General features: G+C 36.6%; 1 protein-coding gene across 2 annotated transcripts in view; it reads left to right on the top strand.

Moving 5' to 3' along the window:
- The window catches only part of Sesn (Sestrin), a 211,286-nt gene that overhangs the window by 459 nt on the left and 190,245 nt on the right, over nucleotides 1-20,582 (top strand). The window lies entirely within an intron of this gene.

The raw sequence follows: 20,582 nt of genomic DNA, 5'->3' as shown, positions 1-20,582 counted from the left end.
ACCATAGTTATCAGCCGGTCGACGGCGCCTTATATACGAAATTCGTCGTAAGTGTATGTGTGTGCCTATATGTATGTATACGCGCGAGTGCGAATGTGTATGTGTGTGCGAGGGAGAAAGAGGGAGCAGGTTGAGGTTATTACAGCGGCCGCTCTCTCTGGGTTCAGCTGGGCTCTCAGCTGATGCACCGACCGACCGGTTCGCTGCCTCCTGCGGTCGATTCCTGGCGGACGTGATATAGCGCTTGTTCGCGTTTCGTCGTGCCTCGTCGTCGCTGACGATGACAGCCTCGCGATTAATTCCAGAGCGCTAATCCCTGAGATTTTTTGTATTACGTATTACGTGATTGCGTGTAACTTACACGAGGGGGAGAGGACTTGTGCTCTCCTAATGATTAGCAACGGTGATCTTGCGAAGGCGGACGCAACCGTCCCGACCTTGCTATCGAAAATACGAAACAGCCTAGAAAGGGTGAGACGGGGAGGAAGAGCGTTCGGTTAACGAGGGTTAGCGCTTAACCGAGGTCGGGCGGAATCGAACGTTCTCGCATTTCCTGACGAATTGGCTCGCGAGTCCAATTTCGACAGTTGGTGACAAATAGCCATTAATCTCAATTTCAAACGGTTTATTAAAGCTTTCGAAAGTAAATCATAACCTTCTCGTGTTACTTGGAAAAAATCTCGTTCTTCTTTTGTTCGCACAAAATTATCATTATCAAAACTCTCGTGCAATCCTTCAATTTCTTTCATTTAGATTTAGACTCAGTCGAAACTCACTTTTTAAGCATCAATTCACGATTATTTTAAACAAATATTTTTCAAAAATTTGCATGAGCGTGATATTGATAAGATTATTAGATTAATTTTTTGAATAAATTCATATATAAACCTTTGGATTATTCTAAATTTTTAATATTTTTAATATTTCTTTAAATATTATAATCAGTTTTAGCACATATTAATTTAAATATATATAAATGTATCCGTGCATTATATATTTTTTAATAGAATTTAATATCACATTTTATTATTTAATCAATTAATCGGAGAGATTATAAAATATAATACTAATTTAAATTTGACAAATGTATTTAACGGTAAATACTTTATCAATATATTACATAACGCGTGAAAATGTTTAGAATAAGAAAAGTACGTGTGAGGGAGAGAGAGACTTATACCTATCATCCTGTCATTCTAATTGCATCTTTTACGCTCCTGTCAAGAGCAGAAATGACTGTTCGCCCTCTCGTACGAGTACGTGACACATTGGCGATTTCACCTCGCGAGATTCTCGTCGATTCCCGGTGCTGACCTCGACGACGATGTCACGTCGCACATGGTAACCGATTGATACTACTAGAAAGGAACAATCGCGGAGAAATCGGTACCTCATTTCGGAAAGGAAAATCATCTCTCTATTTATAGACGTGTAACTTTTATAGTCCGCGACATGCAAATTTAATTAAGAATACAGTAATGGATGAGAAGCGAGAGTTGTCCGGTATATCTAGAATCTTATAAGGAATAATGACATTAAAATACAAATTAGCAGTCGCTTACAGTCCGTTTTTTATCGGATTTTCTAATATTGTGCTGCGTAAAACGTTTCGCGCAAAATAAAATTCAGATTTTTTGGGAAGTATTTCGAGAAAATCTACGTACATTTTCTTCAAAGTCGCGAGGAATTTCGTTAAATACCGTATTTAAATTGCGCGAACGAGCGATTGCATAGATGAGAGCATTCATTAAGCGTTCGTGTAATTATTTTGACCATCGAACAAAGGCACGATTTTACAAAGAGTTTAGAATAATCGTATATGTATTCGTCACTCGTTAGTCGTCTAGCTTTAGTCATGAAATCTCATTATGAATCTCTCGCTGAGGATAACGTAAAATAATCTGCCGAGGACCAAAGTAATCTCATGCAATGTCATTCATTCTAAAGTAGCTCGTCTTTATGCTACTCTTGAGAGGCATCGTCGAAAATGGCTCCGTACATTGCGCGAATTTAATTCTGCAACCCTCTTATTGTAAAATTTAATTATACAGAATGTCCCTTTCGTTTTATATATTAGATTGTCGTGATATTAGATATTTATATCTTTAGATATTTAATGAAATATTAATTAAACGGATAGTTGTGTAAATATTATGTGTTGGAAATTGAAAAAAATTATATAAATGACTTCTAAGAAGAATATATAGACGGATATAGATGGAAATATATTTATTTTCTCTTTGGGAGAGAGATCTGTTATCTTTTTATTAAAACTCTGTCGACTATAATATAAATTGTAAATATAAAGAAATATATGTGTCATATGAGAGTATTAAAAGAAAACTGCTGTATCCCAGTATTAAATGTGAAACGTATAACTGGAAAAGCAGAGTGTGCATGCACGACGAGCAGTAAAAGCGATTACAATACGCGAGCAGTAATTATTCGAGCGGGTAATTTTGTTTACAGAAAAGAAGAAAAGATCTCACAGAATCAACAGCCGTTTAAAATTGCAAAAGAAAATTAAAAGAGTTACTTTCGCGAAGCAATCTACTATATCCGTCTATATTATAAAAATGACAGTATAGTCGTATAAATATACTTGTCATATAATGACTCATTTTTTTTTTATATTACTCGCGACATTATGTCATTACAATTCGATAAAAACGCGACAATTTTTTTTTTTTTTTTTTTATTAATCGAATCAATTCCATTACATGCATGATATCGTTCGACCATACATCGTGTCTGGCTTAAAACACGCAATATTATCATATCTGATCGGATCGTATCGCGGAAGCTCGTCGAAGGTGGGGACGAGAGGACGGGGAGGAGGAGGATTGTCATGGCACCGTTATCGCTCGCAAATCGACTCGCTTTTCCATGAAGCGCCGCCGCTCTGCAACGTCGAGGTCACCGCGCTCGGCTGCAGCTGAGCTTCCAGCTGACGAGCGGAGGCTGGGACCGGTTCGCCATGCTCCTTCCACCCCCTCCCTACTACGTCTATTTCTCTCTCTCTTTCTCCGCGTTCCTCCTTTTTTATCGCAGCCGCCTCCTCCTTTTTCCCTTTAAATCGCCTTTCACGTGCTCTGCGCGACTCCGCGTCGTCGTTTCTCTTTCTCCTTCGCTCGCTCGCTCGTCCGCTCGTCCTATCCCTCTTCGCGAGGTTCGTATTGTTCGTCTCGACTTGGTTGAACCAGTTCTGAACCGTTTCGTTCGCGCGTCTCTTTGGCACGTTCCGCGATTGACGGCGAACGCGTGTCAATTATTCGGGGGGATGGAATGACAGATAGGCGCGCGCCGTGATTTTCGGCGAATCCGAGGCGAATCGCTTTCGAGTAATCATCCCCGTGTGAATCATTCGTAGCGGTGGGGGAAAAGTGAATGTTTAGCCGATGCTTTTCCACAGCGTAATCTCTAAGGAACTTTCGCCGGCCGACAAAATGTGAGATACTAAAGATACATGTCTATATAATAGACATGTAAGATGTACATAGACGATATGAAACATACGTCTTTTCTTTCATGTGCGATACATTCCATTCGTTTATATTTATCTATTCATCTGTCTGTATTTTAGGATGATTTGTGATCTTATATGCATATCGTGGATCAGCTGATCGATATTAAATTACTTAATTTGCCAACATAATATTTAAAATTATAATCAGGAGATGTGATAACATCTTTCGTTGAAAGTACACTTTTCTCTTAGAATTTACCCTGAAAATCATGGTAATCGTGGGACAAGATGGTATGGAAAGAATTTTATGAGAATTTCCCTGATTAATATTTATCACAATAAAAATAATAATATTTATCAACAATAAAATATAAAATATATTTGATTAATATTTTACCATGCAGTTTAGTAAAATTAATCAAACATGTTTTATATTTTAGTGTGTATAGATATTATTATTTTTATTGTGATATAAATATTAATCAGAGAAATTCTCATAAAATTCTTTCCATACCATATTGTCCCACGATTACCATGATTTTCAAGGTAAATTCTAAGAGAAAATTCTCTGTGTATATATATTAATATATATTTTTGTGTAAGGAAAAGAAGGTGGGGGAGGGAGCATGCGACACTTTCGTTAATCGCGTTTTTCGCGTCGAAGCAGACTCTCTAGGGCAAAAATCTCGTCTTCCCCTCTTCCCCGTCGCGAGCGTGACAAACGGCCGATTATGTTCACGGGAGCTCGTTCCGTGAGAGCGGCAAAAAAAAAAAAAAAAAAGATGCCGACGACGGCCAGCGGTCTCGCGAAGAAATTGCGGTACTTCTGGAAATCTAAACGACTCGAAATTGCGAGTGCGCGGACACGCGATTCGACGTTGCGTCGTGTTTCAAGTCTCGCTCGTAAGTAAGGCTTATACTTACGTTAGACTCATGTCAGACGCGCCTCGCGTAGAGAAACCAACCAATTTTAAACCGAGAATACAGCGAAAAACACATTTATTAATTCGCTAACGAGATCGTCCGAGTGAACGGAAGTAAGAATTTTGTTTCATTTTATTTTTATTACTCATTGTTCGAATCTTGTGGATTTATTTTCGCACGTCTCGTTTAAAGCCCAGATATACTATTAAACGCGAAGATGAACCTTCTCGTCTATCGGAGGCTGTTGATCTAGGCATTTCGAAGGCGATTCGGTATCTCGTCGATTCATAGCAAAGTAAATCGATCGCGAGGCTCTTGCTGGTGTTTTTCAAGCAGCTCGGCGTTTGCGGATCGGTCAGAAAGAAATACTCTCCGCGCAGTTAAATTGATCATAATTGGGCTGCCGTCGACGGCAGTAAAATATTGCGATCCCGTCGTTCGACTGCGTTTTATCGTCGCAACAACCGGTTACATTGTGGATTGCCTCGCTCGTAAAAACGCACGATTGTAAGAGGTCTCCCCCTGATCTCTCTCTCTCGACCATCGGAAGAGAGAAAAATTCACAGACCGGTATTTCCCGCCGAGCGTTTAGCGCTAAAACCTTTCCTTCATTTGATATAAAATTTGTGCTCGATTTCAGCAACACGAAAAAAAAGTTGGTTGTTTGAAATAAAATGTGTGGGAAAGAAAGAGAGAGAAAGGAGAATGCCAGAAACAGAGAGGGAACCAGTGTCGAGTCCAGTATATAAATTAAGGATTAATACGAGCTGCGTGAAATCGTTCGCGATTATCTTTTCTTCCTCTTGTTTTTTAATTTTTTAATTTATTTTTTTTCTTGCCCATACATTATTCATCGCGGCAGAAATTACCGTTTGCGTGCAAAATGATACGCGCGCAGCGCTATACTTGGTCGTCATTAAATAATTCAGATCTCACCCCGGAGGTATCTCTGTGTTCCAGTAATCTCGTCGTTGCCGCGATAACCGCTGATTGCCGTTACATCGCGTCGGTAAACCTGTCACTTCGATCTGCAACCGCGTTACGCGACACGAGAAAATCGTACAATCAACAACGGATATCCAGCTCTTTTGCATATAAAAAGTGGATTCGAAAATAACATATTATATAATAATCCCCCCGCGGATAGCTTTTTACGAGAAGGAAATATCGATCAGCTGTTGCGAGGAATTGACAGATCTACTAACGTTTGACGTTTGACAGATCTTGCTCTTAAGGGTGAGGGGGAGGGTGTATCTGCTCTCTGTACTTGAAATAAAATAATCAGATTGCTCATTCGGGTTTTATAGAGCGAAAGATGAAGGAAAACACGCATAAAAAGCGAATTCGAAAATAATATATTATAATAATCCCCCCGCGGATAGCTTTTTACGAGAAGAAAATATCGATCAGCTGTTGCGAGAAATTTGACATTTGACAGATCTACTGACGTTTGACGTTTGACAGATCTTGCTCTTGGGGAGGAGGGGGAGGGTGTATCTGCTCTCTGTACTTGAAATAAAATATTCAGATTGCTCATTCGGGTTTTACAGAGCGAAAGATGAAGGAAAACACACATATACAAAGATATAAAGATGCGTGTAGGAAGTGCAACTAAAACGCGGAGCTATCCAATTTCTTACGTAATTTCATCTGGGCGTGCGAGAGCTATATCTTCTCTCTCCGTGCAAACTCGTGCGCTCTTCGCGAGAGAGGATTATAACATATTGCTTCGGTAAAACACTTCGCCGGCCTTCGCGCAACACGATGGAAATATTACCCCCCTTGGTTTCCCCTCTGGGGTCTCTTTGCACGGTAACTCCGGTTATGTAACGCGGATTGCAGTGCTTCAGTTGAGGGTTAATACTCGCGTCCATGGGACACAACTTGGCTAAAGTTCATTATCGCGCTACTCAATTTATATATCGCACACGCGAGAATATGAAATAATGGTCCTTGCGACGCGATATATACCGCGATCTTTCGTGTGTCGTAACTCTTTTACGCGATCGTATATAATCCTTGTTAAGAAATTGCCACGAAATCGTATTAATATACGAGTGTTGGAAAAGAAATATATACGACGACGGAGATGGCCGATTACGAAACGTGCATTTTTAATTTAGAATTAATTTTAACGAGGCATTCGCGATCACATTAATGACCCAATAAAACGATAAAAATCTAATTGATATTCTATGTATAAAATGAGTATGATGAGAAAATATGTTAAACATAATTCGAGACTTGTTTCTTATGGTATTTTTATTACGTCGCTTTTAGATAAATAAAGTGTAAAAGCGCGAACAGTGTGATTAATACACATGAGTAATGTGTATTATGTTGATATAAACGTGACAATATAATATAAAAACACGAAGAAAGCTTTAATTTCTAAGAAGAACATTAAAGTTTTAATCTTTGAGAAAAGAAGATACTAAATATAATAGTTTGTAAATCAATTCTCATTAACGTTAGTCATTTATTACTGATGATGTTATCATCTTTGATATTTTTCTCCGATTATTAATTTCTAAGAAAGATCTTTATAAGTAAAGTTTATCTGAAAGTTAAATAAGCGATGTGATAATAATAACTTCCTCGAGGAAGGACTTTATTTAAAAAATACGTCAGAAACTAGTTTTTACGCATGCTTTTTTACATTTAGAAATTGTCGTTACATTTACATTTATTATATATAGTGCTATCTTTTATCGAATATTCGATCGAATATTTTTTGTTTTTTCGAAAATAATAAGAATTATTTTAAAATCAAGACTTTGCCCCCTTAAGGTGACTCGAAAAGGAGAGGAATATATTTATATAAATTCATTATTCATTAAATATGTGAATCATGCTTATTTTATCTTATTCCCATCTCTGAGTTAAGCGAAACGCGCACACGTGCACACACAGACCGGCAAAATGAGCCACTTGTAATATTTCATTCTCTGTAACGAATGACTAATGACTGATTCAGCTCGTTTTAGCAAAAGGATCGATTGTGTCCAACAGTATTGCTCAACCGGCCGGTCATTCACTGCCGGTGCATCTATCGTTGCGGTTGGCAACCGGCGTTCGCTCGCTCGCTCGCGAAGTTTCGCGTTGTTGCTAAGCGGCCGGATTTCCGATGTGCGAGGCTGCGGCTTCCGAGAATCCGCGATGTTGAGAACCACTGAGGGTTAGCACTTGGTGAAGCGTTCCCCACTTCCTCCTCCTCCTCCATGACGTTAGGCATCGCAGACAGCGAGGCGCTGCTCGCGCAATGACGTGTTGTGTGTGTGTGTGTATATGTGTGGTGTGTCACTCGAGAGATTGAATAATCGCCGCGTTCCGCGCGATTCGAAAAGTGCAATCGATATCGGTACACGCGTTCGGCCGCGACCGATAACCGATAACCGGACGTCATCGAGGAACGACAGAGGCTCGCGAGGCCGCCGTTTATTAGCTCTCTCGGGACCGAGAAGGCAAATAGAAAGTTCCCTAAAACGCGCGCCAGAAAAGTGTCCACGTGACGTTAAAAAATACTTATTATATGCACTGAGAGAATTTTCTCTTAGAATTTACCTTGAAAATCATGGTAATCGTGGGGCAATATAGTATGGAAAGAATTTTATCTCTGATTAATATTTATCACAATAAAAATAATAATATCTATAGTAAAATTAATCAAACGTGTTTTATATTTTATTGTGATAAATATTAATCAGAGAAATTCTCATAAAATTCTACCATATTGTCTCACGATTACCATGATTTTCAGGATAAATTTTAAGAGAAAATTCTGTCTGTGTATGCAGCTAATCTTTGTAAAATGCATTTATGCACAAGACGGAAATATCACATGCGATTCTCCTCTTGACTTTCGTAAGTCGGTTAGTTTTTCGTTATGTAACACGAAATTGGCTTCTCAGATAGCAATCTTCATCTCCGAGATGTTTCTATGATAAGCCATGTGCGTATATAAAATCCCTATCACCGTAAACCACATTTTAATATCGCGATTAAATTACTATATTATATTTTTACATTTTTTTTCGCCGTATTTGGTTCGGTCATTTATGAATTATTTTGCATTCTATACGTTGGTATGTATGTACATGTACATACAGGCCATTCCACTTGTTGATACAAATGAGTTAATACACTAAACTCGGAGTTGGAATTAGTATCGACGCACGCGACACAAATAAATTCGTGATTTACTTGCGGAAGAATTAATTACATTATCGAGTTCTTTCTACGTTCTATAATTTTTTCCAGCGTCAATAATAATTATAATATTTATTTGACAGATACTTTTTTATCATAGGACGTTTTATTTCAAGGTGTAAAATAACGTAAAATGCAAAATATATGTAGATACATTTTTTCGAATGACAGGAAATATCATATTTTTCTTAATTATTACACTATCGAGCAAGAAACTTCTTGGGTGGATGTTATAACAAACGGGTTTTAGAAAACTTCGCGGTTTTTATTACTTGTATCGAAGGAATGTCTGTGGAAGTCACGAAATAAAAGTCAAGTAATACCGAGAGATGAAGTTATATATCAACTATGATATCTCTACTAGCACATCATAGCAAATGGAAATATGTGTGTGTGTGTGTGTGTGTAATTACATGCTGCAATTAACACCCAAGTATCTTTCGCTTTCGCCTATTCTCAATCGCCTATGCATTTTCCGCGATCTCGTGCAACTTATCAAAATCTCTTTCATTCGCGATAAAATGTTGAGGAAACGTGATTCAGATTCCTTCCTCCGATTCAAAGTACTCGGGATATCTCATTCCAGACTGCAAATGTCATTAAAAAAATTAAAATCGCAAAAAAATCCGCTTGACTCATCGTTTATAAATATCATCAGTAACATCTATCTTATTTATTTTCATCGTAATTTATGCCTTTTTCTCCCCCGAAATGTGTATTAAAATCATGGTAATCGTGGGACAATGTGGTATGGAAAGAATTTTATAAAAATACAATAAAATTTACAATAAAATATAAAATATGTTTGATTAATTTTACTATGCAGTTTAATAAAATTAATCAAACATGTTTTATATTTTACTGAGATAAATATTAATCAGAGAAATTCTCATAAAATTCTTTCCATACCATATTGTCCCACGATCACCATGATTTTCAGGGTGAATAAGAGAAAATTCTCTCTGTGTAGTGTCTAATTGTAAGCGCGAACAGGATCCTCTTGAGGTTTCTTTATAAAGATTTATTAATTGTCGCGTTTCATGAAATGCGTCCGGAATTCGATCGATCAAATCGCACAAAGGTGGCATCCTTTTGACAGCGAAACATATCAATTTGCGCGTTAATGTATCGGTGAGAGCCGTCCACTCTCCGCGAGTTTGCCAATTCCGACTCTCCCGAGGTCCTCTCTTTTCTCACCACGCGAAAGGATTTTCGTAAACAAAATTTACGGTCGTTGAACCCCCCGTGTCCGAGCCGCGGTTTGTTGTCTCTTTCTCTTCCCCTCCCTCCTCCCCCCTTTTCGTCTGTTGGTCGACGCACGCGAGAGATCGCAAAGGTTAGCTCTCGTTTATTTTCTCGAAATGAGATTAAAGTCCGTCGTCTCGGCCGAATCGTTCTACTTTTCGGCTTATTGTTAGGCCTGAATTGTGCGTTCCATGATTCCGTGACTGTTTATTCTTTTCGCTGCTAATTATATTAGTCACCGCCGAATACATTATGATTATGATAATCTGGCTGGTATATAAATATAGTACGCCTTATTTCGATATTTATCGACATGTATCTTATTTTATTTATAATTTTTTCGATCTTGTGAAAATAAGACTGCAGTTTCTTTTACTTGAAAAAAAATATATATACGTTTTGAAAAATGTGTTATACTTGAAAAGAAAAGAGACAAACGATGTGCATTATGCATCTATTTTTTTTATTGCATTTGAGATTTTACAATAATATTTAAAACTTTTAACCTACACGTTCAAGTTTTGCATTAACATTATTATTTTCTTCATTTATCGTTCGTCTATTGTATCTCACAATCAATGTGCATTACTATAGTATGAAAAAGAAATCAATTGAATTTTCTATAAACACTATAGGCTGTTTTGCGAATAGTACATTCATATGATTCTATATGATATATATACTTATGTTTCTTTGTGCATCGCAATTGGAGCGTCATGTTAATGACGCTATTCTAGCGGTAATTCATTGTTATCGCGCTCGTTTCAACACCCGTATTATTTTAACTTTACCGCCATTCCATATAAATGTAATACACACACCTATACATATATAAATTTTCCAAGATACCGAGTTATATATATGCGTTTTATACATATAATATTTACATTTTATATATTTTATATTTTTTACATTTTTATATATAATATTTAGATTTTTTATGTATAATTTTTTTTATCTATTTTAGCTTCATAAATTTATTAAAAGGTTATTTCCATAGATATATATACAAGGTGTCATTATCGTCTGAATGTAAAACAGTCAGGAAATGATGAGTGACTATAGAATAGAACGCGAGTATCGTCGTTTTTCCGCAATATTCTTTTTTTCTCCACATTTTCCTCCACATTTTATTCTTTATTTTACACATCGATTTGGCGTAATATGGAGACGAGTTCAGAAAAAAATTGTGAATTTCGTTGCTGGATTTTGGCCGTGATATTAAGAATTTTTCGTGACATTTTCTCTCGCGACAAATAGCACGGTCGCATATATTTATCAAATGTCACATGCGCGATAACGATCGGTCGATTTCTTAATTGTCCTCAACGCCTCGGGACGTCTCGTCGTTATTTCATTTTTTGCGCGAACGCACGTGAATACGTTGTTGCATCTGATCGGCTTTAGAAAAGGGACGGGAAAATATTAGCAATTAGATGCGAATGATCCATTAAGGCTAGTGTATACGTGTATCGTGTAATTTATAACCGTGCGCCGTGCTAAATGAAATCGTTATCTTCGTTATAGTGTGGAAAAATACTCTGGGACAGTGAGGAAGGGAAAAATTAATGGACTGCTACTCCTCTGCGCTGGATGGCAGCGGGTCATAAAATATCAGGGTCGTGCGAAAATTTCTGCAATTCCCTATTCGATGTTTACAAGCGATCGTTGATCCCCCGTGTCCTTTCTCACGGAGGTTGTTTCTTGGCAGTGTATAAGAATGTAGTGTAGCACATCGCTTATTCTCTATGCAAATTTCGCTTGCACTTAAACGGTAGCGCTAGAAAAGAGTAAGCTTTCAAATCGTCTCTTCCGACGTTTCCGTTCATTTCTTTTAGTTCGCAACAGCGACATTATTACGTCATTGTTTTAAGCTGTAAAATATATTTAAAAAAATTATTTTAAATAATTAATATTTAAGGTATATTAATAAAATATTTTTTATCTCGCATCTTCTCTCTTCTAGCCTATTATTTTTGTAATTTAGTTGATTATCAAACAATTGTACGATAATGCAATGTAAGATGAGAGCGATAACGTGATATAATAACTGCTATGGAGAATGAGTAAATTTCACTTTTGAAAAATTTCACTTTCCACGCATTTGCCGAATAACTAGCGCGAGCTGAAGCTACATATGAGAATAAGCAATTTCGCAGAAGGGGAAATATTTGCGCGAATCGTAATCGACATATCGTAACGAGACGAATAATGAATAGGTCGGCCGGTCGGTTGTTCGCGGAGGAAACGCATCGGATGAATCGCACGAGCACACAGAAGCTGCGAGGCTGTTGCATTAGCAGTGTGCCAATCTGACCGCTGTTGCACTCTATGCAGTTGCATGTGCTATAGCTGGCAGCATGCAGTACCTACCGTCCTTTTTGCAAACATCGTTCGCCATCTCTCTACGAGCATAGCTTATATACTACTAGCTTTTCCGACCATTCTCGACGGTCTTCAATAGCAGTGAATACGTTTAAATCTTTTTACTTTATCATATAAATATGTAATAATGCGAAAAGAGCAAAAGGATTTATATAAAGAATACCTCGAACTCGTCTTTGAAGAGACCCAGTCTTTTAAAATTTTAATTTTAAATGAATCTGAAATAAATAATCCCGAAACTCTAATTTAGGATTAAAAACAAAGAAAGAAAGAGAGAGGGAGGGGAGCAAAGTCTTTTAAGGAGGATAAACGCGTACCATTTTTCTCACTTCCGCATTGATATATTTTTTGCCGTCATAAGTGAAATTCTACCGACCACATTGATAATCGATGTCGCCCCCCTTTTAACACACAGAGAGGCTGTTGATATAATCCTCCGGTATTATACGCGAAATCGCACCGACGTCGATTGGCGATTATATTCCACGTTGCGTTTTACGGGTTAAAATCCCTAGCCGGATCAAGATCGAAGCCACCGCACGTTTCCCGTGTCACGTTGTAGAATCGCGAGTTTTTTTTTTCATTTTTTTCTCTCTTTTCGCGCCTTTAATGGCAAAATCGTTCCCCCTCGCATCAGATCTCCGGCGGAGAAGTCGCGCTCGCGTAGACACGCCCGGTTTTCACCCATTCGTCTTTCTCGTTCTTGCATGGCCTCTCCGCGTGGTCGACGAGAAAATTAGGTGGAAGACGAGACCATATAATTAGAAAGTATATGTACGCGGTCACGTGGCTCTTTAGGCGGAGTCCGCAAATATCTCGCGGAAAATACTGGAACCGACTGACACCGGGTTTGTTTTGCACACTTTTCGATGATGCATTCACGTTCGTTTTCGCCAAAATTCTCGCATCTCCGTTAATTATCCCCCCGAGCATTTTTCTCACGTCATATCGGAGCTTATTTTTTTTATGTGATTTTAATAGCTCAATATTATGCAATTTAATTGCAATTTAATTGCCCGGAATTTTTGTATTTAATTTCGCTTCTTTGATTTTCCTTTAAATCTCGAAAAAAATAAGATGATGCTTCGTAATCGATATATCGCAGTAATATAATTTAGCGAGATCAGCATGTGGCAGTGTTCTGTCTCTCTGGGGATATGAAAATTCGTTGCTACGTCGATTACAGGGGCCGATGAACACTTTCGGTCGATTTGACTCTACCGAGGGAAAAAGGGCTGTGAGTGGTTTGCAGACAGCTCTGTGTATAGGGTAGGATAGAGACTGTCGCACTGACAGACTGGCCCTTTACCTGCGACGAGTTTCTCGTCGGATCGTTAAGTCCGATAATACGAGAGAGAGAGAGAAAGAGAGAGCGACTAGAGATGCGACAAAATTAGACTGTAATTAATTTAATTCTTGCCGGCTTTGATGGCACCACGGCCATGTCCCGTTTAAAGCGAGCTTATTAAAAATATCGAGCTTCGTTTACGCCAATCTACAATCTTCTTTTTCTTTTTAAGCAGTATCTTGATTTAAAATGAAATGGAGATTAAAAAAAAAGAACTTGCGCGGAATTCTAAAAGAGTCTCGAGTCGATTTTCGAATTGATCTGCCAAAGCGCGTTTCGCGCACATTTTAGAACGGCGCCTTAAACGGTGCACTGATGCGCGGTTGCGGATTACGCAACGGAATGCGCTATTCACGCGTATAAGCGACGCACCTTTCGTGTCCCTATATACGTGTCTGCGACGCAATCGGCGGATTAAACGGGAACGGGGGGAAGAGGGAACCATCTCGGCTGGAGATGATTTACATGGAAGATCATTGACGGACTCCCTTGCCGAGAGAGAGAGAGAGAAAGAGCCTATGAGCTGACACATGCGAGTGTTGCGTCACGTGTTTAACGCGATATTTTTAGCGGACTTATGTCTACGTGCAGTCTTTGCATTGATACGTGAACGTCACGGAATAAGCCGTCGTTCTAATAATAAAGATAAAAGCCGATAACAATTTTGTTAGCAACGCTTAGCATTTAAAAAATATACTTACTTTTAGTTCACTTTATTTTTACTTTACTTTACCTTGTTTCTCTTATCATCCATCTTTCTCATTGTATTTTAAAATATAAAAAAAGAAAGAAAAATACGTTATTGAAATTTGTGTCATCGCGTTGTAAAGATTTAAAGACTAGGCGGAAAGATTATCCTCCAGAAAGGTATAAAAAACGTATTTAGTATCGCGGTTACGTTTTAGGTATCCAACCTTTTGGTAGGCAAGCAGTATCTTCAGTAGAGTCCGACCGAACGTCAATTTTTTGGCCGAAGCCGAAGGAATTTCATAATGCTTGAAATACACAAATAAATAATAAATAATAAATAGATAAATAATCAGTTAAAAAATCAATCTTTTACCTCAGAAAATAAATAATACAAGTATTTTTTTAACATTAAACTGTAAAATTAATAATCAAAATTAAATAATTTAATATTATAGGCCAGGAACAAAAAATTGTTCAACATTTTCAAGGATTTTTAGCTGCCATCGTCTCATAAAACTTTTATCTAAACTGAAAGTAATATAAATCTACGTCAAATAATAAATTTTTACATAATAGAAAAAGTACGTGAACATAAACATTCTAAAAGGTGCAAGTTTATTCTGACCGCTCAATATTTAAAAATTCTAATCTAATATTTTTATTTTTTATATAATTAAACAATACTTGACTCTATAATTGTATTTATTGTACGCTACGTAACAAAAGTCCAAGGGAGTGCCACCATACGATAAGTTATCGCCGATAATCAATTCGTCACTTATTATATATTTATTATATTGCAAAATCAATACCGAATATTCTGCTTCTTGCAATTTAAATTAATCTTGGCGAATAAATATTCTCCTACATTAAATTCAACATGTAATTAAAGAATAAGATTTATCGTAATATAATATAATCGTAATAAATCATTAATATAATAAATTAATCATAATCGTAATAAAACATTGTTTAAATCATATATCATACATTTACATTTTCTATTTATTAGAAGCGTATATATATTTCGAAAACGAGCAAATCATTTATGCCTGATTAAAATGCTGACTCACATTCGTACGCGAGTTTACCGCGTAGTCATTTCATGTACGAGGTGCCCTGGGCGTCGCGTATTTTCTCTCAATGTTGTGAATATCAGAAGTTTTGAACTGAAAATATAAATATTCGTCGAACTTAAAACAGCAATAGCTTTTTAATTTTATTTCGGCAAAAATGTGTGTGTGTGTGCGTGTGAAGACCTATTTAGTTTGAATGTATGATGAAATATTATTTTTAATTAGATTTTACATAAACAAACTTTCTAGAATTTCTTCGTGAAATTTTAAATCGACTTTAAAAAACATTTAATATGAAATTGCTCGATTTCCTCAGATTTTCTAGTGAAAGTTTTGCACTATAAAAATATATCGAAGAATCTTTATTCGAGAGAAAATGGACGAAAAAAACGTTCTACACATATAGTGGATATTTAATGCGAATAATAACGTGTACGTTCACTTCGCACACAATCATAGTTAACGGGATGGACACAAACCATTACCTCGAGTGTGTTCGTCCGGCTGTGTTTCATTAAAATTCATGAAAAGTCAATTAGCCGATTAATCATAGCGCGACTTTAGGATGCAAGGATTATGTATCTTGTCTGCCTAAACGTGGCGTGTTGCATCGCTCGTGAATAAGTCTCAATCCACGTCTATCGTATATGCATATCGCACACACATCTATTTTCTATTTTCTGTTACATCAATGACGTAAATGAATTACGTTTCGCAAACGTCGTGGTCTTAATAAGATTTATTATTATTATATAATATAACGTATTGCACGATGAAATTACGTACGTTGATGAAGTTACGACTTTAAGGCCAATGCTGACGAGCTCGTGTTTCACTCGAAACGTGAAACGTTTGAATATTCATGTTGGATTTCGGATTAAAAAACAATAATAATTTCAACATATCGCATAATAAATATATATAGATATATTAATTAAGAAAATTATTTTTTCATGATATGTGTATACAGAGAATAATACAAATGCATATTGAAAAGTCTCAGAGATTTTTTTATTTATTATATTTCAAATTAAATATTAATTGAATATATTTTTATTCTAATTTCAGTTTGATTTTATAAGAAATCGAGTCGCGAATATATATATGTATGCAACTCAATTTTTGCCGAACGAATGTAATTCTGTAGATTTTCTCCTATCGGGCATTTCTCCTTTTTCCATCTTTTTTCCAAGACGAGTCATTAAATATCGACCTGGATTCGCTGCTTTGAAAGACCGGCTGCGTCGCTCTATGATAATCGCGAATCGAGTTTTCCGTGTTCAGTAGCCGTGAAGGCACCGGCTGTGGAAGGGACCTTGTTTGTTTTTTAATCTTTAATCTATACTTCGCCTACGGTTTCACGTTACTGTATTCATATGTAAGGCTACTCTATACGTGGAGTGCCACCGATAATAACACCAACGCTCTTTCTAACCGATGATGCAAGCAAGACGCTCTTCGAAGGTTTCGACGAACGTTCGCGTCTTTTCTTCGCGAATCAAAGCAGCCGCGTTGATTTCAAATCAGCACCTCGCGCTACGATGTAACTAAAGTTTTTCATTTATATTTCCTTAAATCAAAATATTTTAATTTTGACAATTGATTTAGCTCGATGCACTTATAAAAAAATTGATGACTAAAAAAATTCATCAATTATAATATCGCTTTTCATTATCGTCATTTTCAAAGTCGCACGTATAATATTTTTATTCTTCTTAATTAATAATTCTTTCATCGATTGTCGAAATGAATTTCTATACTTTTTTTAGAATAATGGCTTTTTGATGATCAAAAGTATTGATATTATTTATGTGGTATAATAATTGATTTTTTTTTACATAATTTGGACAGACTTATTTTTATATTTTCTATATATAGTTTCTATATATAATTTCTATAATAGTTTTTATACATAGTATATAATTTCTAGAAGAATTTGCAAGAAGCATAAAGTCAAAATAAAAGTTATTATAAAATTTAAGAAAAAAATTGTTTTAAATTAAAAAAAAATTATACGAATTAAGTTCTCTTAGAAGTTTTGCTGATTTGCGATTTTTTTCCATAACGTTGACGTATCCGAAATTTTTCTCCAAAGCGTCGATCGCCGTCACGGCCCAGTGGGCCGTATCTATAATTTAATACCGCGTTCTCTTTTCGCGCTCGCCTCGACGAAGACGCATTATGCCTCGCTCGGAGATCACGCTGCAAGATTTCTCCTTGGCAATCAGGATCGTATTCCGCCTCCCGCTACGCTACGCGTCTATCTCGGCCTCCTAAAGTCGTGCTAGCCTCGTTTCCGCCTCGTCTCTCCTCGCCGCGCGTAATGCTATTATCCATCTCTCACTTGTTATTCCGCCAACGTTCGACCAGCATAACAGAATCAACGTTGCATTTAGGATACGTACAGATCGGTCAACGCCTTGGAACCCGTGTACTCTCACGGAATGATTAATGACGATTAGAATGATGCTCGTATAATGAAATTGGGAAGATCGATGAAAAGCTGTTTTTCAACAGGCATTAAATTTAGGCGGTAAACCGGTTTTTCTAATACAATTTTATATGATAAAAAATTGATATGATATATACATATATGACGCAATATAAAAATATAAGATAAATAAAATATTATATATAAAAATATATCTGTCCAAATTACGGAAAAAAAATTCTTACAACACGCTCGAATAATATTTTTAATCGTTAAAAAGTTATTACTCTAAAAAAAAATGTACAAATTAATTTCGACGGTCGACGAAAGAATTATTAGCCGAGGAAAAAAAATTGCGTACGATGATATTCTGAATGACTTTGATGATAAAAAGCGATATTATAATTGATGAATTTTTTTTATAGCGATATACCGCCTTTGAGCTTTCGTATAATTTATAATATATTCATCGCCAACTTATTATGCCGCTCGTGTTTCGGATCGGAGAATCAATGTTGCATTCATGAAGATGAGTCATTGCCTCTCGGACGTGCATCCGCAAACGTTCCGCGGATGATGTTCGTGGATTTCACGCCTACGACGAATCACACGGAACGTTTGTATAGTGCGGATCACTTCTGTTTAACCCGTTGAATTCGTAAACTCTCATCGCAATCTTGATAGCAGGTTTTTTTAAAAATAAATTTATATCGTCGATTTTTTTCGATGAATCAAATTATTCAATTTGAAACGCGCGTTTTTTGTCCAATTTCAAGCGATTGAAAGTATAAAGCATTTGCTACGAATTAAATTAAGTGATTGAAATCGTACTATATAAATTTGATATAAATTTAACCGAACTCTATATCTCGCGACGGATATTTTTTTTTTTTTAGTTTAAAACTGATCGTCAAGATATTTTGTAAATTGGAATTTAAAAAATTTCCGACAAAATTTCCGTCCAAGGGCGAACCGACCTTTCAAATTTGCGGCGACACAATTTTCTAGCTAAAAAAGCTCCTCACTGGGATCTTTCGGATAGCATCTCCTCCGCGCTTGTGAGCAAAATCGGGCGACCATAAAATTACCAGATCCTGCGCGCGTTTGGCGCGATGGTGGAAAAAAGCTCGGGGCTTTTGCGAAGCGAGCAAGGGCTTTTTCGCTTATTCTTCCGAGTCGTCGAATGTTATCGGCGTTCTCTCTCTCTCTCTCTCTCTCTCTCTCTCTCGCGTGTCACAGAACCGTAAAAGCGGCGCTTTTGCAATTCGCGCGCTAACCACTGAGCGACATCGGACGAACTTTTTGTCGTGTTATCATCGTCGTATCGATCGATCTCTCGTCCTCCGACGACGACGTCGACGTCGAGTCATGGCCTCGGGTTATCTACCAGTGAATTTCGGACTGATGGGCGCGTGCGTAAGCGCGATCAGTTTGACACTTCACCGCGATAGGCATCTATTAGGTATCTCCTGCGCACAAAAGTGTTCGGATAAAGATATCTTCGTCGCTTCGGAGAGATAAAAGAATGTTATTTTGTCGAAAAAACGCGTGTAAAAAAAATAGAATATACGATTTTGCATGGATTGCAGATGACACGCTATCGTATCAGGCACTACCTCTTCCTTTGCGTTCTTAGTGTTGTGCATGTTGGTGCCAGGCGACAAACACGCTAGTGTTTCTGCTCCGCGAAAATAATCCTGATGGTGCCGTTTTTGTTGTAGCGTGAATCATTTTTTATTAAGCCATTGATGCTGAATTTGCATTTCTTTCAGTGAAGGACGCGGTGAGGTAATCGCGATTACTATGCAGTAGTATATTTTCAATGTCAGATTTAGATTTTGTGTGTCTGTGTGTGTGTATAATGTTTCGAAAATTAATTTTTAGTATATTAATATATTAAATAATAACTTTAATAAATTAATAATATAGTATAATAATTTATAATAATATATTTTAATCATATGAAACTATATTATTAATTATATAAATATTATTAATTATATTAATATAATAATTAATCTAATTAATAATAATATAATTAATAAATAATATAATTAATAATAATAAAAAATAAGAAAACGAAAAAATTAGCTGCGAAATAGGAAAGCGTGCTTTGTATGAGAAGAATAGATAAGTTTTTTGGGGGAGGGATCCAAGAATATAACCCCTATTAAGCTGGCCCCACCACCAACGCCGATTTAATTAATTTAAATCGAGCAACAAATTTAATTTCTTATTTATTTAGTTAGTATATTATCTGTAGATTATATTTATACCCAAAACTGCCGAGCAACAAATTATTTTATCAATTTAATGATATAATTTCGCGCGACGTATATGTTCCGCGGCGACAAAGTCTCGTTTTTAATTAGTTTAAATAGAGCAACAAATTAAATTTCTCATTTATTTAGTTAATACATTGTCTGTAGATAATTTTAATACCAAAAACAGCCGAGCAACTAATTTTTTAATCAATTTTATGATATATTTCCGCGCGACGTATGTGTTTCGTGGCGATAAAGCGTCGCGTTTTGATAGTTAAAATCGAGCAACAAATTCAGTTTTGCATTTATTTGGTTAGTACACTGTCTGTAGATTATTTTGATACCAAAAACAAAGGATCAACACATTTTTAGAGTTACTTTTACTTGACACGGCGCGGAGCATTCTATATATTTTTATCATTATGGGGGGGGGGATAGCTTAATGTCACTTTAAACGTTAATTCCTGCTAAACGGTTTGAGCGACAAAATCCGGACTACGGCAACAAATTAGCACATAATTAGCACTAAATTAATTGATAGGTG

The sequence above is a fragment of the Prenolepis imparis genome, unplaced genomic scaffold (assembly GCF_030444845.1).
Source record: "Prenolepis imparis isolate NDT839.2.m4 unplaced genomic scaffold, iyPreImpa1.0 SCAF_13, whole genome shotgun sequence".
Taxonomy (NCBI): Eukaryota; Metazoa; Arthropoda; class Insecta; order Hymenoptera; family Formicidae; genus Prenolepis; species Prenolepis imparis.
The sequence above is the reverse complement of the archived record's forward strand: the minus strand, read 5'-3'. Positions and strand labels throughout refer to the sequence as shown.